The sequence below is a fragment of the Mobula birostris genome, chromosome 18 (assembly GCF_030028105.1).
Source record: "Mobula birostris isolate sMobBir1 chromosome 18, sMobBir1.hap1, whole genome shotgun sequence".
In the NCBI taxonomy this organism is placed as follows: domain Eukaryota; kingdom Metazoa; phylum Chordata; class Chondrichthyes; order Myliobatiformes; family Myliobatidae; genus Mobula; species Mobula birostris.
Genome location: NC_092387.1, coordinates 31,905,325 through 31,931,379, shown reverse-complemented (window position 1 = coordinate 31,931,379; position 26,055 = coordinate 31,905,325). Strand labels below are relative to the sequence as shown.

Below are 26,055 nucleotides of genomic sequence, written 5' to 3'. Positions count from 1 at the left end.
AGTTCAGAGGGTATTTAAGGGTCAACCATACAGGTAGTGTTACAGTTACCTGGAGCTCAGAATTGGCAAGGTGGCAGATTTACTTCCCTAAGAGATGTTATTAGACCACATGTCTTTTTATGACTATTCAGTCACTTTGTCTTTATCATTAGCAATGGTTAGCATTTCTTAAAAATTCCAGATTATTAACTAAATTTAAAATACCGAAGTCCACAGGTGCCGTTGTGAGATTTGAACTCTCGTTTCTGAATTGTTAACCCAGATCCCAAAATGACCAGTCTAGCAATTTAACCACTATACTACCAGTAAACTTTTCACACTATTTGCACAAGCACACATAACAAATGCACCATATAGCACAGAATTCCTGATTTTTACCACCTCTGATCACAACCACATGACCCAGTTAAACATCTACAGTCTCTGAACGTGCACAACTGATAAAGCACGTTCCCCCTGGCTGTCTGCTCAGAAATAAAACAAGTAAAGAACCAGAAATTTAATCTGGGTGGAAGCAGAGGACAATTTGGCATGGAGTGATTGCTCATCACATCTTAGATGTGGTTTCCAGCAACTGATTTGCACCACAAGATTAATTCTTGACCGCACAATCTACCTCTTAATGATCTTGCACCTTATCACCTGCCTGCACTGCACTTTGTCCGTTGCTGTTAACTTTTACTCTGCTCTGTTATTCGTCCTTGTATCCCCTCAATATACTGTTGTAAGAAATAATCTGCAAGGAGAGGATACAAAAGAAAGCTTTTCACTGTACCTCAGTATGTGGTAGTAATAAAACAAAGAACAAGCAGCAATAAGATCATGATAGGGGTCCTCAATTTAAAGTCCCAGTCCGGAGACAGCTTCCTTGGCAGTGTAGCAGACCCTCAGTACCGTGGATCATGGCTGTTTAACACTACTACCAGCAACATTTGCAGACATTTTGCAGTCGGTGATAATTAGAACAAACAACATAACATCCTTTATTGAACACAGATAAAGCTTGACTAAACAGCAGTGACAGGTTACACTAAACCAACGAATTTCCAGACTGTGTAATCTCAGTCCACTTGTGATGCCATGGTGCAAAACCATTCCAATCTGAGTGTATGTTGGTGATCAAGGAGAAAAAGATCTATTTAGAGTCCTGATCTGAGCTACATAGTGGCATTGTGTACGAATCTTTGTTCTATATCTGTAACCCAGGCACTTTACGAGACACATTAGAAGACCATGTTTATAAATGTTTGATGCCTAACTAGAACTGCCTTATCACAACTCACTGGGCATTCCCTTACAATGTCTCAGAACTATAATTTATCGTTTCTACAAACAAAACTAATTACCAATTTCCAACTGTAATTGAAATTTCCATAAGCTACTTGCCTCAACTCCCATTCTCACACCAAGGCATGGTGGACACAAAGGTATTACTCAGTTGAAAAAAAACTGAATAAAAGATAAAAGATTTTTCCTGTGAGAACATTTTGGGCAACCAGATTAGTTTCAGTATGATGGCTATTTTTGCCTTCTAAATTGGTGGGTTATTTGATTAAAGAAAACATCAACAATAATGTGGGACATTTCACATTCCAATGATGCTCAACAACCATTCGGTCAATGGAGATTCTCTGATGTGGATGTGGGTTTACAGAAAACACAAGTAACCAATTTGCAAAGCTGAAGATCCCAAGAGAGCAGTGAGATTACGACAGGCTCCTCAAATGTACAGCACGACTCCAAAGGCAGTTTCAAAACTGCTCCAGTTGCAATGCAGTGAACGCCACATGGTATTCTTCTGTCCAGCCTGAACCAGTCTACAGCAAGCAACTCCCACAGTTACCTGCAGCACTGTTAGTGCAGGCAAGGTTGTTGTTGACTGGGCATTGGTCACCATGATGGATGAAAATTATCTCCAACACAACAGCCAAGCGCCCGAAGTTAGTCTTGATCATTGAGCCACAACCGCAGGCCCTACCAGCTATCAGAAGGTTTGAATGTGTGTAGGTGTTATGGATGTCCACAAGCAATTCAAAAAAAAATCAAAGCTAATAACAATTCAGCATACTTTAAAACTAAAACATAGAAACCACATCATATACATACATCTAATCAATTTAAGAATACAAATGGCTCTCAAGTCTGCCTTCATTTCCACCCACCACAAAGGATGAAGTCACTGAATGCATGCAGTTCAAACCTGGTACAAATTTAGCTTGCAGGGTTTCCCAGTGTAATGAGTGGGAAACTGCAGGAGGTCGGCACTTTGCCACTGGATTCCATGAGGGTATTGGAAGTAACCAGAGCGACTCGAGAGAGGACCACCCTGGTAATATGACATTTCCCAATTCACACGATTGTTAATCAATCCTCTCTGAAAACAAAATACACATTACTGACCTGAAACCCATTGTCAACAATGTGGTGTGGGACCCCTTCAATACTGCGCTGTTCATAAAATGACACTCTCTGACATACCGCACTCCATACATCACACACGTGGATTAGATGTTTGGACCCCCGGAGTGGGCTTGAAGGCAAAGTGCTTCTAGTGTGTAAGCCAAACCTGACTCCATCCCAGCCAGAGATGCTGCTTTTCCTAGGCAGGGGGGGATTCATTAAATTGTTCCATTTCAAATGCACTCAGAGATCTGTTAATCATCGACCACAGGAATACGCAGCAGACTTCAAACACACTCAATGACTGACTGTCTGCTTTATCTTATGGCAGTGGCCCTTCTGCCAAACATCTGTCGTCAAAGCAGCAGAGTAACTGAATTAGAGAATCTGCAATTAGCTGGAAGGAGAGAGACTTACAACACCCACAGGATGGAAGTGGAGGAGGATGGAACATAGAACAGAACAGGTCCTTCAGCCCATGATATTGTGCTGAACTTTTAACCTGTGCCATGATTAACCTACCTCCTGCCTCCTATACAACACATATCGTTCAATTTCTCTTATATCCATGTACCTATCTAAATGTCTCTTAAATATACCTAATGCATCTGCCTCTACCACCACTCTTGGCAATGAATTCCAAGCACCTACCACTTACAAAGTAAAAATCCTACATCCGACATTTCTCCCAAACCTTCCTCCACCTTAAAAGGACATCCTCTGGTATTAGCCATTGATGCCCAGGGAAGAAGATGTTGGCTGTCCACTCCATCTATGCCTCTATCAAATTGCCTCTCATTCTCCTTCGCTCCAAAGAGGGTCGGCTGGTGGCGCAATGGCACCAGCGCCGGACTCCGGAGCGAAGGCTCCCGAGTTCGAATCCAAGACGGGCCACCACCCCCACCCCCCACCACCACCACCGCCTGAGCACTCTTTCCATCCCTGCCAGGTTGAGCGTTGAGCTGGCCAGTCGGCCTCGTAAAGAAAAGGGTCGAGTCAGGAATGTTCATATCGTGACCCAGTCAATCCGAAAGGAGACCAATCCTGACACCACGCGCCAGACAAGAATGGCTGACGGTCTGGTGCGACACACTAAAAAAACAAAAAAAAAACTCCTAAAAGAAAAGCCCTCGAAAGACACACCTTCTAATCCAAGCTGAGGTAAATCTGCTTAGCTGTTGGAGAAAAAAAAAGCAACCCAACAAAACGAGGAGGAAACTGGCTTTCCTTTACATTGATTTTGAACTGTGGCAACATTGATAAAGTTAACACTTACTGCCCATCACGACTCACCCTTAAGATGAAAGTGAAAGTATGTTGCTCAGATATTCTGTCACAAGAATCACGTCACGCTGGTTTGGCACCAGCTAGAAGGCTGTGAGAACAAGTGACGCTAAATGATATGCTTTGAAATCCTCACTGATCTAGTGTACAGATCAGTATACTGATAGTCAGTTGGCATTCCCTTTGCTCTGCTTATATTTCTTCTTCTGATGTTTGTGAGTAAGCACTGGATAGTCAGTCACAACAACGGTAAATGCTGCATGTAACACACACAAAATGCTGGAGAAATTCAACAAGTTGGTCAGCATCCATGGAAAAGCGTAAACAGTTGATGTTTCGGGCCGAGACCCTTCTTGTGTGTGTTGCTTTGGATTTCCAGCATCTACAGACATTTTTGTGGTTGCAATGCTGTATGTATTTTAGCATCTCTATAGGTATTTATTTTTTGATTTCTTTAAAAGGTTAATATTAATAATTTATGAAAAGGTTTTCTATGATCTGTCCTTGTTAAACTTTTATTAATGTGACTGAGACTGTTCTCACTGGAGCACAAGATGTCGAGGGGGTAACTTTGCAGAGGTTTATAAAATTCTGAGGGGTGTAGGGTGGATATTCTTTCCTACAGGATGGGGGGGGGTCTAAAGTTACATGACTCCCCAGGGGTCATGTAATCCTTGATTAACAAATGAGGGGCAATTTTTTTTCCTCACAGAAGGTCACAGCATCTATACGGAACAAACTGCCGGGGAAGCAAAAGAGGCAGGTAAAAGAATCAGTGTTTAAAAACATTTGGACAGAAGCATAGGAAAGGAATAGAAGGATACTGGCCAAATGTAGGAAGTGATTAGTATAGATGACACCTTGGTCAGCATGGATGAGTTGGGCTAAAAGGCCTTTTCTCTGTGCTCTGTTACTAATTTTGGGGCTTTCCCCTGAGTGACTAAATAAATATATTAGATGCACAGAGTCATGTTGCTCTGGGGCAGGGGTGACAAATCTTTTTGAGAGCATTTGCCCAAATAAGCAATAGTCTTCTTTAAAAAAAATCACTGACGTAGCATGGCAATTTCGAGTAGAGATTAGCATTGATTAACAAATTACTTATAATCATTATGGACTTTAAAAAAAAGAAAAACAGATGAATCTTGTTGCTCATTTATGTATTCATTGTTTTGCTAGTCAATCTAATCTCTCATTGCAATTAAGATCTGTCATTCCAGGTAACATCCTCTGCACTGTTTCTTGTTAATATAAATTACCTGTTTTAAATGTATAAAGTCCCCACATAGAACACACAAGCAATTTGATAATAACACCCATGACCAGTTATGACCTGCACTTGTCATCATGCATTGGGACCATTGAGGGTCATCCTGGGGACAGACAATGTCCAGTTTCTAACAACACTAATGACTCTGCAGCACTCCCACAAGACTCCTTTGGATCAAGAGCCAAAAATCAGTCTGACATCATTATCTCCCAAGTTTAAATCATATTTAACACACATGGAATTTCCCAAACGGAATTTGGAGACACGCTCAGAATCACTGAATGGTAAACTGTGCACAGTGCGCATTCATTTTATACTTCTTAACTGGACCCTTTAGTAACTTAATCTATTTGTATTTCCCTCAACAGGGTTGCTTTTCTGCACTTACGTGTCCTTAAGGCAAGGAGAATTGACATAATTGCATGAGATTGTTTAGATATTCTGGTGAAGGAGCTGCAGGTGGGACACATTAGACAATGAATCAGACCTTGAGTTTGAGACTGCATTCAAATTACTGAAATGATCTCAGTTCCAAAATAGTTTCAAGATGAGAGCATTGCACGCAATTCTTGCTGCTATAGGAAAAGTTACGACCAGCAGGCATAGGCATTTCTTGGGTTTTCTGACTACAGACCAGACCGGGGGTACATATTTTTAATATGGCATCTGCCATCTAAACGCAGTCATGTGGAAATAACAACGAACAGTACAGCACAGGAACAGGCCCTTCGGCCCACAATGCCTGTGCTGACCATGATGCTAATTTGAATTAATCCCATCTACCTGCACCTGGTCTACATCGCTTCATCCTGCTTGTTCATGTGTTTGTGTAATTCCCTTTTAAATGTTGCAGTCATTACCTTTCCCCACCACTTCCCCTGACCGTGTGTCCCAGGCACCTACACTTTTCTGAGTAAAAGTACTTGATTTATAAAGGTGAGGGGGGAAACATTTCTTTAAATACCCCCCACCCCAACACACACTCACAGACACAGACCATAAACTTGTGCACTCCAGAGTCTGACATTTCTCTCTCAGAAAAGGGACCATCTATTCTTCACCCATCAGCCTCAGACACTCCAGAGAAAACAATTCAACCTTGTCCAACCTTTCCTTGCAGCTAATACTCTAATCCAGGGAACATCAGGGCGAATCTCTTCTGTACCCTCCCCAAAGCATCCACATCCATCCTGTAATATAGTGACCAAAGCTGCACACGACTGAGGAGACTGATGTCCTTTGGAGGATGCAGGCCCCTCCTTCACATGTTCTACCTGTCTGTTGTCTCCTATACAGTGATATGCTGGGGCAATGGCATCAACACGGGTGATGCCAACAGGCTCAATAAACTCATTAGAAAGGCTGGCTCTGTTATAGGAGTCAAGCCGGACGCTCTGGAGGCCGTGGCAGAACTAAGGACCCTGCGGAAAATCCTGGCAATTCTGGACAATGTTCTTCATCCTCTGCGTGCCACCTTGGTTGAACAAAGGAGCACTTTCAGTAACAGACCAAGACAACTGCACTGCTCCAAACAGCGTTGTATGAGATCATTCTTACCCTCGGCCATTCAGCTCAGACCCCCTCCTGTTAGACCTGGGGTCTCCAACCTTTTTTGCACTGCGGATCAGTTTAATATTGACAATATTCTTGTGGACCGGCCAACGGGGGGTGGGGAGGGGGAATGTTCAAGTTCAACAGTGCGTGACAAGGAATGAGGAAAGGTGCAGCTGACTCATATGGTTTTGTATCGCCAAATCGTTTTCTCGCAGCCCGGCAGCACATCTTCGCGGCCCGGTGGTTGGGGACCATTGTGTTAGACTGTGAAGTAACTTATTTTTTAATCCTTTCTTATTTGTCTTCTAATATTTGTATATCTGTGCACTTGTAATGCTTCTGTGACACTGTAATTTACTTTGGGATCAATAAAATATCTATCTATCTATTCTCCAAATGTGGCCAGAGCAGAGTTTTACAGCATTGCATAGTGACTTGCCAACTTCTATACTTGGGTTCAGTTGCTCTACATTGATTGGCCTTATCGCAAACAATAACGAAGTGGCCTACAGTGGTGTCAAGAAAACAACCTCTCCCTCAATGTCACAAAAACAAAGGAGCTGGTTGTAGATTACAGGAGGAATGGAGACAGGCTCGCCCCTATTGACATCAATGGATCTGGGGTTGAGAGGGTAAACAGCTTTAATTTCCTCAGCTTCCACATCACCGAGGACCTTACGTGGTCTGAACACACCAGCTGTGTGGTGAAAAAGGCATAACAGCACCTCTTTCACCTCAGACAGTTGAGGAAGTTTGGTATAGGCCCCCAAGCCCTAAGAACATTCTACAGGGGCACAACTGAGAGCATCCTGACTGGCTGCATCACTGCCTGGTATGGGAACTGTACCTCCCTCAATCGCAGGACTCTGCAGAGAGTGGTGCGGACAGCCCAGCGCAACTGCAGATGGTGAACTTCCCATGATTCGGAACACTTACAAAGGCAGGTGTGCAAAAAGAGCCCATAGGATCACTGGGGACCCGACTCACCCCAATTACAATCTATTCCAGCTGCAACCATCCGGGAAACAGTACCGCAGCATAAAAGCCTGGACCAACAGGTTTCAGGACAGCTTCTTCCACCAGGCCATCAGACTGATTAACTCACGTTGATTTGAGTGTATTCTATGTTACTTTGACTACTCTTATTTATTATAAATTACTACAATTGCACATTGGACACTTAGACAGAAGTAACGTAATGATTTTTACTCCTCATGTATGTGAAGGATGTAAGAAATAAAGTCAATTCAATTCTTCAATCTTGGCAAACTATTTGCAGATGTTTTATCACCATACGAGGGGACATCATCAGCACGATGTTAATTGTGGTATGTCCTGTCTGTCTGTATCTTGTTTTACGGAGGTTGGCATCCAGCTTAATGGTGCATTACCGCCACCCTCTGCTCCAGAATGTGCACTAGACATACATTCTAAATCCCTTCACCCAATCACACACACACACACACACACACACACAAACCTACACTTCACCCTCCCATCTTTGACCATCCTAGTATCCTATTCCTGTTTATTCGTCATATTCTATAAAAAACCCCTGTACCCCTTAAAAACGCTAAAAATACCCAGACTTGTGCTCTCTCACCCATGCCCAGCAACCCTTTTAATGTGAATTCCTGCACCCCCAACTCCCTTAATTTATTTCTCATCATCTCTCTCTGTATCCCATACTTCCTGCAACACAAATCTACATGTTCTACTGACTCCTCTTCCTGACATTCCTCACACAATCCTGTCTGGTGTTTCCCTATCATTTTCAATGTTTTCTTTAATGCACAATGCCCCAGCCTTAACCTAGTCCACACAATTTCCTCTCTTCTGTTTCCATTACCTACCCTAGTAACTGCAACACTCTTTTGTATTTGATATAAATGCCTCCCTTTCCCCTCCCTGTCCCATCTTTCTTGCCACATTCGGTTGACTTTTTCCCAGATTACACACTTAACCTCTGCTTTACTGATACTAATGTGCATTTCCACATTTTCTTTCTTTAACGCCCTCTTTGCCAACTCATCCACCCTCTCATTCCCCTTCACCCCTACATGTGCTGGAACCCAAGAAATTTTACCTGACCTCCCTGATTTGCAATTCTTGTAACTAACTGAAGGACTTCATGAAGTACATCTTGCCGACTGTTTGTGTGAAAAGACCTTAAACTTGCTAGAACTGAGGATGAATCTGAACATATCAATGCTTTGGCTTGTCTGGCTTTCTGCACCCATTGCAATGCAACCAATAATGCCAGCATCTCCACTGTAAACACTCCTAACTTATGTGGTGTGTCCTCTAAATGCTTGCCCTTTATATACTTATCAATCAGCTGATTGGTCACCATTCGGAAAACTCAATTGTGACATAGGGATGAGGTCTCGTTACTGGTTGTTCGGAAAATGGGCTCTAAACACAATTGGAGTATTGACTGGGTGCTACACATCATATATAAACACAGTGGAGATAACACAATGAAACCAAATTGAGGCAACCTTGCTCTCGGTGATGTTTAAAGTCAGTGGCATACAGCACGGAGACAGGCCCTTCTGCCCCACTCGTCCATGCTGACCAAGATGCCTACTTGAGTTAGACCCATTTGCCTGCATTGCCCATATTCCTGGAACCCCTCTGCAGTCAGAAATGTAAGCACAATCTGCCAGTCGAAAGCTGCTGTTGCCATGTTAGTTATCGATTGGCCCACTTGGGAAAAAAAACTGCTGCAGACCATAATGCAATACTGTAAACATAGGAGCAGAACCAGGCCATTCAGCCCATCGAGTCTGTTCTGCCATTTGATCATGGCTGATTCAATTCCCTCTACCCCATTCTCCTGCCTTCTCCCCATAACCTTTCAAGCCCTGAAATATCTAGAATCTATTAACCACTGCCCTAAGTACACCCAATGACCTGGCATTAACAGGTGGCTGTGGCAACGAATGCCACAGATTCACCACCCTTTGGCTAAACAGATTCCTCCCATCTCTGTTCCAAATGGACGTCCCTCTATTCTCAGGCTACACCCTCTAATCCTAACTGTCATGCTATAAGCCTCTCCACAGCCACTCTAACTGTGCCTTCCAACATTCAGTGGGTTTCAATGATATCCCTCCCCCAACTCTTCTAAATTCCAGTGAGTACAGACCCAAACGCTCCTCATATAATTCGCCTTTCATTCCCATATTCATTTTCATGAACCTCCTTTGAAGCCTCTCCAACATCACCACATCTATTCATAGTTAAGGTGTCCAAAGCCCCTCATAATACTCTAAGTGAGGCCTCACCAGTGCCTTGTACAGACTCAGCATTACATCCTTGTTTTTATATCGCAGTCCTTTCAAAGTGAATGCCAACATTGCATGTGCCTTCCTCACTAGTGACTCAACCAGCAAGTTAACCTTTCGGGAGTCCTGCATGAGGACTCCATGTCCCTTTCCACCATGGATTCAATGTTCTCCTTATTTAGAAAATGGTTTTATTCCTTCTACCAAAGTGCATAGCCATACAACTTCCTGACACTGGATTCCATCTGCCACTTCTGTGACCACTCTCCTAAGCTGCAAGTCCTTCTGCAACCTCCCTGCTTCCTCAACACTACCTGCCCCTCCTTCTATCTTCGTACCATCTGTGATCGTGGCCAAAAAGCCATCAATTCTGTCAGCTAAGTCATTGACATCTAACATAAAAAGAAGTGTCACAACACAGACCCCTGTGGAACACTATTAGTCATTGGCAGCCAATCAGAAAAGGCTCATTTTATTTCCACACTTTGCCTTCTGCCAATCAGCCAATGCTCTATCCATGCTAGTACATTTCAAAAGTCCACTTATTATGAAAGCATACAACTCTGAAGTTCTTCAATTCTCTGGGTAGCCATGAAACCAAGAAAGAAAAGAAAGGCAGCACGATCATCAACTCCCAAATCCCACCTCCCCACAAAAAAAACAAACAAAAGCAGGATCAGACACATGGACTCCAAAATCCCTCTTACCGCACAAAAAAAACAAACAAAATGGATCAGGCAATCAACCCCCAAAACCCCATCCACGCACAAAAAAAAAATGAAAAGATCCAACCGGAAGATAAAATCTATAAGACTGAAAAAAAGTCTGTAGTCCAAAATCCAAATCCAAAATGCCGAAAATACCTGAACAACACTGTCCACAGCTGCAGCCTCTCACAAACATCGGCTTGTATCCTGCAACCTGCTCACTACAAGGTTCAAGCATGCTGCCTCTAACTCCTGAATCCTCTCAGAGACGGCAGAGCACTGGAACACCCAAACGAGCTGCAAACTTGCACACTCGCCTTGATGTTTCAATCGCCCTCGCACTTTAGTCGGCTAAATGGGGTCAAATATCAGCTTGTGTCGTTCTGCCGCCGTCTCACTTGGAGGTTCGTTCACACTGCCTCTCCCTCCCGGACTCCTGTCAGAGACTGCAGTGCACTGAAACACCCATATGATACTCAAACAGCAAACCACAGGCTCCAACAGCTCCAGAATCACATTCAATATGAGATACAAACATAAAAGATGAAAAAGAAGGAAAAAAGTGATATCATGATCTATCCAGAAGATGTCAACCAAAGGAGCATTGCATTCAGGCACCATCTTGACCGAAAGATACTCATCTTGCTAAGCAGCCTCTTGAAGATCCAAGTACACATCACCCACCAATTCTGCTTTGTCTGTCCTGCTTGTTACTTCTTCAACAGATTTGTCAGGCAAGATTTGTCCCTTCAGGAAATCATGCTGACTACGGCCTTATTTTATCATGTGCTTCCAAGTACCCTGAGACCTCAACAATCAACTCCATCTTCCCAACCACTGACATCAGGCTAACCGGCCTACACTTTCTTTCTTCTGCCTCCTTCCCTCTTGAAGAGTGGAGTGACATTTGTAATTTTCCTGTCCTGCAACAGCATGCCAGAATCCAGTGATTCTTGAAAAACCATTATAAATGCCTCTACAATCTCTTCAGCTACCTCTTTCAGAACCCTGGGATATAGTCTATTTTGTCCAGGTGACTTATCTACCTTCAGACCTTTCAGCTTCCCAAGCACATTCTCACTACATTCATTTCTGCCCTCTGACACTCTCAAACTTCTGGCATACTGCATGAAGACTGATGCAAATAATCTTTCATTGACTGCTTCTAGCACCACAGCACCACTGGCATATAAATGTAATGCACGCGGAGCTCTGATCTGAAGGGGTTACCTTGGAGTTGGGATCATGCGACCAGTGCTATGGCAAGATTTGGCACTGTGCTGCATTTAGAGGGCCCGTGCGCACACTTAGAGGAGTATTGGTGTAACTTAAATGCTTCAGTGAATACTTTAGTGTTATTAAATGGGTAATGCTGAACCATAGTTGTTGTCCCCTGTCCCCTTTACCAAATCTACAAGCCTAATTCCCTGAAGCACCTTTCCCATCTACAATTGGGTTCAAATGCCTTTTAAATGCTGTAATTATGTCCAACTCTACAGCTTCCTCTCCTCCAAGAGAACCACAAACTTGTCATAGGGTTTGGAGGCTTGCATGCCTCAATGACCCGGAGAGCTTTGTTGGCTGGAGGCAGGGCTTTGTGCTTTGGCTCTTGGTAAGGTCACCCACGCCAAACAGGTTATAGGGTAGAGGCCAGTCTAAGAGTGGTCCACCAGTCCTCAAGGTTTGGGGGTTAACAACCCTGAATAGTAAGACAAAACTGTTACGGAAACAGCAATGAAGAATCTTTCGTCACCTGAGTGTGATGGTATTCTTGAGAGTCTCCTCCGGGACCTGCATGACTGACAGTGGCGAAAACCAAGCTACCGACACGATGAAGGAAGCTCTGAACAATGCCAGAGGTAGAGGACCTTCAGCACTGTCCTGAACACCAGTGGCATAACAGGCAGTACCGAAAGAGACAGCTTCCTCTGACAACTCGTTTCATATGTCCGCCACCCTCTGTGTGGAAACCTTGCTTCAAGTATCCCGTTTAAATTTATTCCTAGGTTTATTTTAGTTCCCTCCCCTTTATGAGTATCAAAGCTCAACATGCCTGTTATAAGTGGAGACTGCTTGCTCAGTTTGTAGCTGCTGTAACCTTTCGTCTGCTGACCCACAAGAAGTGAGCAAATCAGTACTTTTATATCTGAGGCTACTTCTGGAGATTTACGACATTAGATTTGAATCCATGAGCAACTGATTCAGCCCTGGTCCATATTTATAGTAGAGCATCATAGGATGTGGTTGGACCTGCCTAGCGTGGCAAGTATCTGGCTTTTACGGTTTCTACTGTGGTCTCCATTCACATACAGTGACAGACTTCCTAGTAACTCAGCACACTGCTCTGTCCTTCGCCCAACATCAAACCACATTGTGGTGGTGGCAGAGAAGTCTCCCTGCTGTCTATCACAGGGAGAGATAGCACCAGGGTTCTCCTCCCATAGTGTACAGCTGCTACCCAAATGCCAGCATCTATTCCATCCAACTAACCGCACATCGGATGTGATCTTGCTGCGTGACAACTCCAAAAGAAAAGAATCAAGCAACACCAATGACTCTGCATGAACTTTTTTGACTTTACCAAAGTTTTTGACACCCGCAATCAACAGGGACTGTGGAGAATCTTTCACAAATTGGGGCCCATTCCAATCTAGTCTCCAGTCTACTTCCCCTGGATGATAATATGCAGGCCATATCTCAGACCAATAGGTCCATAACAGGCAGTCTCTTGCAGAATGTTGTCAGGCTGGATTGTTTCATTTCTCCAACCTTTTGCTCAAACTTTCTTAGCACAATATTCCTTCAAAGCTCCCCTGCCCCCAGAGAAGCAAAAAGGTTCACCCAACTCCATGTCCACTTGGGCACATTCAGAGACCAAGCTCAGATTCATTGTCAAATTGCTCACTGAAGCAGACAAAAATGAGTCATACACTTAAGATTCAGAAAACAACATGGTCCTCTACCAACCTGTCCGCACTGTACCACATTGCCTCTGCCAACCCCCACCCCAACCCATATCATAAGGGACGCAACAAGACCCTGGAAACATGGATCACTTTCGATATCTCAGAGCCAACTTAATTAGGCGTCCTTGACAATAAAATTTACCATCTATAGGGCACCAACACAGCCTTTTGGTAAGAGAAGAAAAGGCTGTTTGAGATCTCTGCTCTTCAATGGACCATGAATTCTATTAGGGTTGAACAGTTCAGAGATCTCTGTTCTCTTGCATGTTGCTGAGACGTGAACTAAATGTAACAAGGCACTCCAAGACTATTTAAGGTTACTATCAGTGTTAGGAATCAACATCGGAGTACCTTGTGGGCCATCATTAAGGTCCCAATTCCACTCAATCAATTTCAATGGGTAGACCATGTCATTTGCATGGCCAATACGATTCTTGACACTCAAAGTTCAAAGTAAATTTAAAAGTAAATTTATTTGAAGTACATATATGTCACTATATACTGTACAACCCGGAGATTCATTTTCTTGCAGGCATACTCAATAAATCCAATAACCATAACAGAATCAATGCAAGACCACAAAAGACAACGAACTGCGCAAATACAAAAAGAAAGAAAAGAAATAATAATAAATAAATATCAAGAAGATGAGATGAAGAATTCTTGAAAGTGAGTCCATTAGGGAGTATCATCCTAATGTCCCTTTACTATTCCAAGTGATAATGGGCCAGAGATTCCTGGGAATTCATAAGGACATGGCAATTTTCTCCAAGAAAACTTTGTGAGAGCCTCAAATCCTTTCCTCAGTCCACCTGCTAATCTTGGAAGAACTCTGGTATTAGGCATGAGAGCTCAATGAACTGCCTGACAGAGCAACCTGACTGCTAGCAACAGTGATGCAGCAGACTGTGCTGAACATGTTTTAGGTTCTCTGCCGGTGAATGTGGAGGACTTTGAAGGAAGTCTCCACTACTATGAAGTGCCTCCTCTCAAAAGTCTACGTCAGACTCTGGAGGGGAAGTAATTGTTCATCAAATGAGACCCACTAAATTAATAGGAATGCCACCATTAAACACCTAACATCTACAATCAGCAGACAGACGTTGGAAGTGTGTTTTGCCCTCAGGCTGTCTCCAGAGACTGGAAACATTCACTACCCATAAATCTCCCACCACCATTTGAAAGAAACCTACAAAATTCTATTGATTTTTATATGAAAATATAATCAGCGTTTTGTACGTTTGTACTTCTGAATGACTGACTACAGCATCTGGTACAATTCATTTATGGATGGATTCTGAATCAATCCCTTGTCAGTACTGAGTTTCCTTGTCTTAGCTAAACTTTCAGAAGGAAGGTTTTAGCATTTAGGTTAAAATCAACTGTGGTAGTTCCTCTCCCAGGGACTCTGACAGCACTCATTAAACCAGCAACCTTCATCACCAAGGGCAGCAGTTGCATGGGACCACCACCTCCTGCAGGTTCCCTCCAAGCCACACACAATATCACCAGGACCATCAGCAGCACTACTAAGTCTAAATCTGGGAACTCCCTACACAGCAACGTCCTGGCATCACCTTTGCCAAAAGGACAGGTTATGCAGTGATTCAAGAGAGTAGCTCAGCATCGCCTTCTCAAATGCAAACTAGAATAACAACTAGCAAACCAAGGGGGATAGAATGGAGTTCAGGTAAAAGTATCATCAAGAAACCCACCATAAATTAATAACAGATGTGGAATAAATTAATAACAGATGTGGAACATTATAATGCACCTCAGCAATCCCTGTCCTAAGGAAAAAGGATTACAATCAGCCAAGATTCCCAATCCTAAAGTTTCATGCAGACTGTGGTGGCCTCCAACTCTTTGTCCATCAATCACAAAGGATAGATTCCACAGGTCTGACTACAGCCAGCAAACCGAGTAAGGGTTAATGGAAGCAAAGTGTAAACATAGAAAGACTTAAGAAAATGATTCGCATCGTTTTGAAAGTTACAGTTGGTGTGGAACAATAAATGCACAAACGTGCTGGAGGGGCAGACATCTCGAAGAGCATTACCATGAGTTCCGGAGAATGGTGAACAGGAAGAATAAAGGGTGCTGATGGTTGGCACAGACAGTGGCTGAGCAACTCATTTCCATGCTGTAACAGTCTAAACAGCTGGCAAGGGAGAACGGTGAGGGGACTTGTGAATTCACTGGATTAGCTCAGTAAACCGGAGGTGCATGTGATCACCACGTTTACTGAAGGCATCATTTCACAGGGATTCACGAGCAGTTAACACTCAGTCCAGAGGTCAGAATTTCTGGGGAACATTTGATTAAGTAATTTTTAGGTGCAGTCATTTTATGATATTTCAGAACACACCAAAACCTCACTGCTATAAGAACTTAGTTCTACTTATTGAATGATGACTACATATCTGTTCTCGCAATACAAGTGATACCAACTGCTAGGTTGAGTGGTTCTCTCTATATTGTGGTTTTGGTCTAAGCAAAATAGAAGAGCCACACAGAAACCAGACCAGGAAAGTAGGTAGGATTTCTTCCCTAAGGAGTAGTACGATATCAGTAAGTGAGCAGCTTCAGTGCCTATTTTTCAGCTGTCAGCCCACATTAAGGAAATCATTGGGTATTAAGGGAACAAAGCAGGTTCCAAGGTTCAGATGGCCTACACCTGCTCCTAATTCTTACATTATCAAATTATTGGTTTAGGATTCACAGTTTGCCTTAATGGGCCTTGAATACTTTGTTTCTGAGTTATTTGTCCATTACCCTTCCCTGGTCAAGTGCTCAATTGTCTTGAGAGCTGCTTCTATCCATGACCGCCTGGTTCCAGGTGAGAAGAGTGCTACTGAGTCATGGCCAAGGACATCAAGCTAATTGGGACAGTGTGTGTTCAGCCTGCAAGTCAAATGTCATCTGGTACAACTATACCAAATGTCCCAAAGCAAAACCACTTCTTATATATTACCATATATTTAGATAACACTATCTAAATCAACTGAATGCTGTTTACTTTGATTTAACAGCCCCATTCCTACTAAAGAAGAGGAGCCACAACAGCAGAAATAACTTGTGTTTAATCTAATGAACATCTTAATAATTACTATGCAGATTAAACAGAGTTTGATGCTGAAGAGTACAAGATCTTTTTGCAAGCAGCCTAAAGCTTTGTCACAGTCATCCTACAAAGAACATCTTGCGGAGCAAGGAAAGACAAGCTTTAAAGAGAACTCCAAAAGTTATGGTCTTGCCATGGAAGATGCAGCTATCCAATGATGAAGCAATCAAAATCTTGGATGGAAAAAAGGGAGAGTTGGACAAGTTCTGGGAATTGACTTTTCAACAGGACAGATCATTGAGTCAGTCAGCCACGAGTACCCAATGGGAGTATTTTAGCAAGAATGAGAACGTTAAAAATCAAAGTATGCTGGACTGTATCACAACCCCATTACTGTTGCTATAATCCATTCAGTCCACTGATCCAGTGGAGAACAACAGTTCCTTCTTCAAGATCAGCTGGGAGCACAAGGCAGCAGATGACACAACAGGTAATGCTGATGTATAACTACTGCAACCTACATTTGACCTTGACCTCCAGCACTGTGTGGAGTCTCCATATTCCCTCTGTGACTGTGTGGGTTTCTCTCACATGCTTTGATTTCCTACCAGATCCCAACACTGTGCTGGTAGACAAATGGCTGCCATACATTGCCACAAGTACAGGTGGCTGGTAGGGGAGTTGAGGAGTATGTGAGAGAGAAAGGTTACAGGGAATTAAGTGGAAGAATGTGACCAAAGTAATTGCTCCAAGGTCAGGCATAGAATTGACGGACTGAATGGCCTCCTCCTGTGTTGAAAATAAAAAACAAAATATGACAGGCAAATAGCTACTGTGATCACTTCCCAGTTTAGGATAGGAAACTGGTTCACCAAGGTCTGCTAGTAATTAAAAATGTTTCATTAATGAAAGTGCAGTAATGTAGGGGACTACAGAAACTAGGGGTGTTCGCCTTGGAGCAGAGGCAGTTAAAGGGAAAGTTAATAGGATACAAAATCAAAGATATTTACAGACTACACATAGAAATACCTTCCTATAACTAGAAGTCATATTAACAGAGTAATTTGGAAAAGAACTGAAGACGGCACTGAGAAACAGTTACAGAGCACATTATCCTGATCTGGGATTGCTTGCTTGACAAGTTGGTGCAAACTGACTCTAAAAGTTATAAACAGGAGTGAGGTGCTGGATAGGAAGACCTGCAGGGATATGGGATTAACTGGATAGCATCTCCCAAAGGGCTAGCACCAGTAAATGAGCCAAAGAGCCTTATGGAATGAACAACTCTAATAAGCCCCATTTATGTAGAGCTGACGAACTGTGTGGTCTCAAGCAGGAAAAAGACTACAGGATTAGTGGAAGTTGGTGTGACAGTGAATGAGCCTACAAACCTGTGGATGTGTCATCTGCTGACAGGCGTCAGTCCTTGCTGACTGACTGGGTTCAGGACCTCCCAGATATCATTTCCAGTTCATGACTGCTTAGAGTTGTGGGTTATTCCAAGGAGATATTCTTCCCCCAAACATCTAAACAGCATGAGAGAATTTATGGTGGCTTGTGTGTGGGCAATAAGAGTTTATTGCGTATTGCCAGGAATTGTATTGTATTGTACATTCATGAATACACCCACTCCGTTATCAGGGACTACCTGCGTATCCTCACATCCACCCTCAGCAAGCTGCAATCATTGTGAGCAGTTGCGTGTTTGGCTGAGGTAGCACGAGGTTTTTAAAAAAAAAGAGCGCGGGGACTTTCAGAACATTTTGACAGGCTGTAATCACAACAACCTCTTACACAGTCAGCAAAGGCCAATAAAAAGACGCAAAGTGCAAGCAAAGCAGCCAGTGCAGGAGAGGCCACCATTGGAGTGGACTAGGTTAGAGTGATCAGGCTTTGGCTCAAGTGACTTTGGTGAGAACGGAGGCTCTAAGTTTCAGGCAATTTGGGGTATATTTTTCTCTTTGTCTAGTAGTACGTAGCTGGTACTGTGAGAATAGGCCCAAAATTAGTGAAATGTTCTTCGTGTGAGATGTGGGAACTCTGAGAGACCTCCAGTCCTGGCTAAATACATTCGCATGATGTGCATCAAGCTGCAGCTCCTTGGAGACTGTGTTAAGGAACTGGAGCTATAAGCTTCATGACCTTCAATTCATACAGGTCCATGAGGAGGTGATAGATAGGAGCTACTTTATCATCCCCAAGTTACCTGTCAGGAGAGGGAAAGGGAGTAGGCAACCAGTGTAGAGTACTCCTGTGGCCATTCCAGTCAATAATTAGTACACCACTTTGGATACTATTTTGGGGGATGACCTACCAGGTGAAGGCACAGTGACCAGGTCTCTGGCACTGTGTCTGGCTCTGAAGGGAAGTGGGGAGCAGTGCGGTAGTGATAGGGGATGCCATAGTTAAAGGAGCAGGCAGGGTACTTTGTGAACGTGAAAGAGACACTCGGATTGTATGTGGCCTCCCAGATGCTAGGGTCAGGGATGTCTCAGATTGGGGCCACAGCATTCTAAAAGGGGAGCAGCCAGACTTCCAGGCATATATTGGTACTTACAACATGGGTAAGAAAAGGGAGGAGATCCTGAAGAGAGAACATAGTGAGTTAGATAAAAAGACGAAAAACAGGACCTCCATGTTAGAAACCTCTGGATTGCTGCCTGGGCTACGTGCCAGTGAGGGTAAAAATAGGTGGATTTGGATTTGGCGGATGAACGTGTGGCTGAGGAAGTGGTGCAGGGGACAAGAGTTCCAGATTTCTAGATCATTGGGATCTCTTCTGGGGAGATATGGCATGTAGAAAAAGGGCAGGTTACACCTGAACAAGAGGAGGACCAGCATCCTTGAGGGCAGGTGTGCTGGAGTAGTTGGGAGGATGGGAACTGGAGTGACAGGGCTGAGGATGGGGTAGTTGGCATACAAGTAGGTGCAATGTGTAGTGAGACTAAGAAAGGACTGGCAGATAATAGAGCAAAATTGCAATCAGTGGGGTGAGATGAAGTACAACGCGGGGGCAGAATCGAAAACGGTAGAAGATGTTACATTTGAATGCATGCAGTATATAGAACAAGGTAGATGATCTTGTAGCACAGTTAGAGATTGGCATGTATGATACTGTGGGCATCACTGCATCATGGCTGAAAGAGCATAGTTAGGAGCTTCACATCCAAGGATACATATTGTATCAAAAGTACAGGCAAGTAGGCAGATGGGGTGGGGTGACTTTGTTGGTAACAAAAAATGAAATTAAATCCATGGAAAGAAGTGACATAGGATCGGACGAGGTAGAGTTAAGAAACTGCAAAGGTAAGAATACCCTGATGGGAGCTTCACAAAGGCTTCGAAACAGAAGCCAGGATGTGGGATATAAATTACAACAGAAGATAGAAAAGATATGTAAAAGGACAATATCACAATATTCATGGGGCGGGGGGTGGATTTCAGTATGCAATTGGATTGGGAAAATCAGGTTGGTGCTGGATCCCAAGAGTTGGAATTTGTAGAATGCTTTTTGGAGCAGGTTATGGTTGAGCCCACTGGGGAGAAGGCAATTCTGGATTGGATGTTGTGTAATAAACCAGATTTGATTAGGGCACTTAAAGTAAAGGAACCCTTAGGAAGCAGTGATCATAATATGATGTAATTCACCCTGAGGTTTAAGAGGGAGAAGATACAGTCAGATGTATCAGTGTTAGAGTGGAGTACAAGGAATTATAGAGGAACGAAAGAGGAGCTAGTCAAAGTTGATTGGAAGGGAACATTAGCAGGGATGACAGCAGAGCAGCAGTGGCAGGTGTTTCTGGGAGCAATTCGGAACATGCAAGATAGATGCATCCTAAAAATTGAAATATTCTATGTCTCATGGTCTTATGTATGAGGAGGAACTCTCATACAGTGGTTTTATTATGAACAGAAATTGGTCTAATCAGTGCTGGAAAAGCATTCAAAGGTGTTCCAAATGACAGTGGGTAAATAAAACTGCCAGGGATTCTTTTGGAAGGTGAAGTGAGAGGAAACATTGGAGAGAAAAGAATGTGACATATGGGTTGTTAAAATAGTGCATTAAACACATCAAGGTAGTTACTATGGGCACAGTCCTGGGCTGCCCTATGGGCAATTAGCACAGCCAATAACCTAACTCACCCAGTTACCTCTGAGTTAAACACCCCCCATTTACTAGTACTAATCCACCCCCTGCAAACATCCCACTCTATCACATTTTATTCCTTTCCTCACACAGTCTTACTGTCTCTCCTAATCACCCCCACCAACTATCTTCCTGCATCTGCTACTCCCCCTGCCTGCAACCTCACTCCATTTCTATTCCACATTGCTGCTACCCCAATAAAACCACTGTTTTTATCCCCCTTGGACATGTTGACGGAACATAGCGTTACATTTGGGTCACTGAGGGCTCTGCAGCAAGTGAGGACTCTGATAAACGTGGTGGTTGCACTCATGAAAATGGGCAATACATAACTAACTCCACACACCACCCACGATTCATTCTCTCAATCTACTTTGATGTTTGGAGGAGAATCACTCCTTGAAAGTAAGCGGAACAAGTGCTACACATGCCCTTACACTTCCTCCCTTACCACCATTCAGGGCCCCAAACAGTCCTTCCAGGTGAGGCAACACTTCACCTGTGAGTCGACTGGGGTGACATACTGCGTCCGGTGCTCCCGATGTGGCCTTTTATATATTGGCGAGACCCGACGCAGACTGGGAGACCGCTTTGCTGAACACCTACGCTCTGTCCGCCAGAGAAAGCAGGATCTCCCAGTGGCCACACATTTTAATTCCACATCCCATTCCCATTCTGACATGTCTATCCACGGCCTCCTCTACTGTAAAGATGAAGCCACAACACCTTATATTCTGTCTGGGTAGCCTCCAACCTGATGGCATGAACATCAGCTTCCGCTAAGGCCCCACCTCCCCCTCGTACCCCATCTGTTACTTATTTTTATGCACACATTCTTTCTCTCACTCTCCTTTTTCTCCCTCTGTCCCTCTGAATATACCTCTTGCCCATCCTCTGGGTCCCCCCCCCCCCGCCCCCTTGTCTTTCTTCCCGAACCTCCTGTCCCATGATCCTCTCGTATCCCCTTTTGCCTATCACCTGTCCAGCTCTTGGCTCTATCCCTCCCCCTCCTGTCTTCTCCTATCATTTTGGATCTCCCCCTCCCCCTCCAACTTTCAAATCCCTTACTCACTCTTCCTTCAGTTAGTCCTGACGAAGGGTCTCGGCCTGAAACGTCGACTGCACTTCTTCCTACAGATGCTGCCTGGCCTGCTGCGTTCACCAGCAACTTTGATGTGTGTTCCTTGAAATTTCCTGCCGCCCTGATAGTCATGGGCTGGTACTGCTATTTGGGAGGTCCTGACCCCAGTAACTGATTGAGGACCGGTTGCTGTGAACACAGCTAACACATCTACAGGGTTACTGTCACACCCACCTCCACCGATCCTGTACCCACTGTTCCTATTTCAAATCGTATGGTTCACTAGCTCTAAACAGATCATCGGAGTTGTTCACTTACTGGTACTGGCCCTTTGGGGAATGCTATCCAGTTAATCCCCCATCCCTGCAGATGACCCTATCCAGCACCTCACCCACATTTGGAAGTTTTAGAATCAGTTTGCTTCATCCTGTCAGGCAGTGAATTCCTGATCATGATAATGTACTGTGTAACTGTTTCCAATGGATTGCCTCCAGGTTTTTTACCAATTACTCAATGATTACAACCTTCCATTATGGAAACTGTTACCATTTTCAATCTATCAAAACCATTTTGATTTTGAATCCTATTAACTTTTTCTACTCCAAGAAGCACAGCCCCATCTTCTCTAATCCCCTGCATTACAGAACTTTTGTTACTAAAACATTCATTAAATTCAGACCTTGGGGAAACAGTTTCTAGGTCTGAGCTGGGGGAAGGATCAAGTGGCTGCCTGCCTGTCCTCTAATATGCAGCTTTCATTTTAGTCCTTACAATTTAAGGGGGAGGCCATTCTGCCTGGTCTTGAAGCACTTCTATCAGCCCCAGATCCCCATCTTTATACCCATTGACTTTAATTCTTGAACAGCCCACCTAATTATACATTACTATCCGAAACTTTTAAATTCTCCTCAGTGTGCCTCTACTTGCCCCAGTAACCACTTCCAGCCATTTATAATTCACCTTATGTTGATCTCCATCACACAGAACCTGCCCTCCCAATTTTTAACCTGCTCCATGACCATCACTAATCTGTACAATTTTCATCGCCCTAGACCAATTCTATTTCATTTCCTCCACTCTCCATTGCCAATAAGATAAACACTGTTGGATTTTTTCCATGAACATTTTTTGGAAAAGGTGGATCTGAATTGTTTCTTTCACAGCTGCTCAATGTGACAGTTTTCAGGAAACATAATCTTTCCCTGGACCTAGAGCTCACATGCTGAAAATTAACAAGCTCTGCATTGTTTCACCATTTCCTTTCCCCGTGTCTATCGAGGGAAAGCACATTCCAAGGAATCCAGGTTCAATTCCAAGCCTGTGTGGGGTTTGCCAATATGAACTAATGCTGTGGCCAGGATCTGAACAATGGTGTAGCCCCATGTTGTCCAAGGGAAGTCTGGAGATCCACTCAGTCCGTATACGCAATCCTAACAGCTCCTCAGCAGACCACAGCTGGAAAGTGCAGGCGTTGGAAGTCAAGATGAGATTTGTTATACCTCAGCGTGTTGTATGCCCATGGTTATACACCCATCCCTCCGGTGGTGTGGAGTTGTGGCAAGAGGCAGCACCTTCACAAAGCCAAGCAGGAATGGAAAGGAACTTACAAGGAGGAGTTAGTCATGAGAAATTCCACTAACAGAATGCTCACAGGTAGAAAAAGGATAACATTCCAATGACATTTTGCTGACTAAGAATCAGGAACTAAAACTGGACAGCTAGATAGAGCTAACGTGGCAAAGCAAGGTGAGCAGATTTAGTTCAACGCGGGACAGATCTCATCTGGCCCTTATGCATCCAAGTACACCAAAGACTTCCTACTTCTTCACACTGGTGTGTCCCAGACCATCTTCAGTATCTTCCACATATTTCTCTTTGGTGAATTCAAATAAGCAGTATTTATTTGGAACCTCATACACATCCCCTGGCTCTACACGCACAGATTATCACTTTCAACCCAACAGGGGCCTACTTCTTTCCTGCCTATACACTTAACTGAAGTGTAGAATGTCTTAGGATTCTCCCTATCCTTTATAGGCACACATATTTGTTATGGTCAATTATTAAGGATGAGGTGATGGAGTACTTGGTGACACAGGATAAGAGAGGACAAAGTCAGCATGGTTTCTTTAAGTGAAAATCTTGCCTGACGAACCATGCAGTGGATGTTGTATACTTGGACTTTCAAAAGGCCTTTGACAAGGTGGCACACATGAGGCTGCTTACCAAGTTAAGAGCCCATGGTATTAAAGGAAAATTACTAACATGGATAGGGCATTGGCTGATTGGAAGAAAGCAGCAAGTGGGAATAAAAGGATCCTTGTCTGATTGGCTGCCAGTGACTAGTGTTATTCCGCAGGGGTTAGTTTTTGGGACCACTTCTTTTTATGCTGTATATAAATGATTTAGATGATGGAATAGATGGCTTTGTTGCCAAGTTTGCAGACATGAAGGTTGGTGGAGGGGCAGGTAGTGTTGAGGAAATAGGTAGGATGCAGAAGGACTTAGACAGATTAGGAGAATGGGCAAGAAAGTGGCAAATGAAATATAATGTTGGAAAATGCATGGTCACGCATTTTGGTAGTAGAAATAAATGTGCAGGCTATTTTCTAAACAGGGAGAAAATCCAAACATCTGAGCTGCAAAGGGACTTGGGAGTCCTTGTGCTGAACACCCTAAAGGTTAACTTGCAGGTTGAGTCGGTGGTGAGGAAGGCAAATGCAATGTGAGCATTCAGTTCATGACGTCTAGAATACAAGAGCAGGAAAGTGATGCTGAGGCTTTATAAGACACTAGTGAGGCATCACCTTGAGTACTGTGTACAGTTTTGGGCTCCTTATCTTAGAAGAGATGTGCTGGCATTGGATAGGGTCCAGAGGAGTTTTACAAGGATGATTCCAGGAATGAAAGGGTTATCATACAAAGAATGTTTGACGGCTCTGGATTCCTAACAACTTCTAAACTCACTGGAATTTAGGAGGATGAGGGGGAGATCTCATTGAAACTTTTTGAATGTTGAAAAACCTAGACAGAGTAGAGGTAGAAAGGATGTTTCCCATGGTGGGGGAGTCTAGGACAAGAGAGCACAGCCTCAGGATAGAGGGGTGTCCATTCAAAACAGAGATACAGAGAAATTTCTTTCACCAGACGGTGGTGAATTTGTGGAATTTGTTGCCACGTGCAGTTGTGGATGTCAGGTTGTTGGGTGTATTTAAGGCAGAGATTGATAGGTTCTTGATTGGACATGGCATCAAAGGTTATGGGGTGAAGGCTGGGAAATGGGGTTGAGGAGGAGAGAAAAAAAAAGGATCAGCCATGATTGAACGGTGGAGCAGACTTGATGGGCCAAATGGCCTAATTCTGCTCCTGTGTCTTATGGTCTTATATTCATTATCCCTTTTTGCCTTCCTATTTTCTCTCTATACACCCTACATTCCTCAAGAGATTCCCTCAAGCCCAGCTGCATATGCCTGCCAGATGCTTCATTTCCTGATCAAGCCATCAACATCCTTTGTCTTCGAAGATTTCCTAGTCTTTGCCTTTTACCCTTACCAGAACATGCTCGCCCTAGACTCCTTGTAAGTTTCTTTTGATAGACTTCCACTTGTAAGATGTTGTTTTGCTCCAAGTGCATGACCAGCTGGTAAAGATATTTACAGACATTCTTAACCTCCCCTGCTTCAATGTGTGGTTCCCACCTACTTTAGGAAACAAGGTAACCTACCTTAACAACTACTGCCCAGTGCTCTAACATTAACCACCATGATGTACTTTGACAGGCTGGTCATGGCACACATTAACTCAAGCCTTGCAGACAACATTGACCTATTGCAATTCACCTACCACCAAAACACATGTTCAGTATACACCATCTCCGTGACCCACACTCATCGTTGAAGCATCTGGAAAGTAAAAAAAACCTATGTCAAGCTGTCGTTCACTGACTACAGCTCCAACTTCAATACCATAATTCTAACTAAACTCATCACCAATCTCTCGACACTGGAAGTTAGTGCCTCAGCATACAACTGGATCTTTAACTTTCTGATCAATGGAAGACAACCACTAACGATAGGCAATGTTTACCCTATTGACAGGGTAAATCCAAGCAGACTTTCCCCACTTAGGTTGGGTGAGATTAGAACTAGAGGTCACAGGTGAAATATTTAAGGGGAGCACGAGGGTGAACTTCTTCACTCGGAGGGTGGTGAGAGTGTGGAATGAAGGTGGAGGATGAGTGTTCAATTTCAACATTTAAGAGATGTTTGGATAAATACATAGATGGGAGGGAT

General features: G+C 43.6%; 1 protein-coding gene across 6 annotated transcripts in view; it reads right to left on the bottom strand.

Moving 5' to 3' along the window:
- Nucleotides 1-26,055, bottom strand: part of LOC140212029 (sorbin and SH3 domain-containing protein 1) — a 216,108-nt gene that overhangs the window by 154,824 nt on the left and 35,229 nt on the right. For 2 of the 6 annotated variants that reach the window (XM_072282415.1, XM_072282431.1), the window contains exon 2: nucleotides 25,607-25,665. The exons of the other annotated variants lie outside the window; for them this stretch is intronic. The gene's annotated coding sequence lies outside the window, so the exon portion shown is untranslated. The remainder of the gene's footprint in view (nucleotides 1-25,606; nucleotides 25,666-26,055) is intronic. 6 annotated transcript variants of the gene reach the window in all.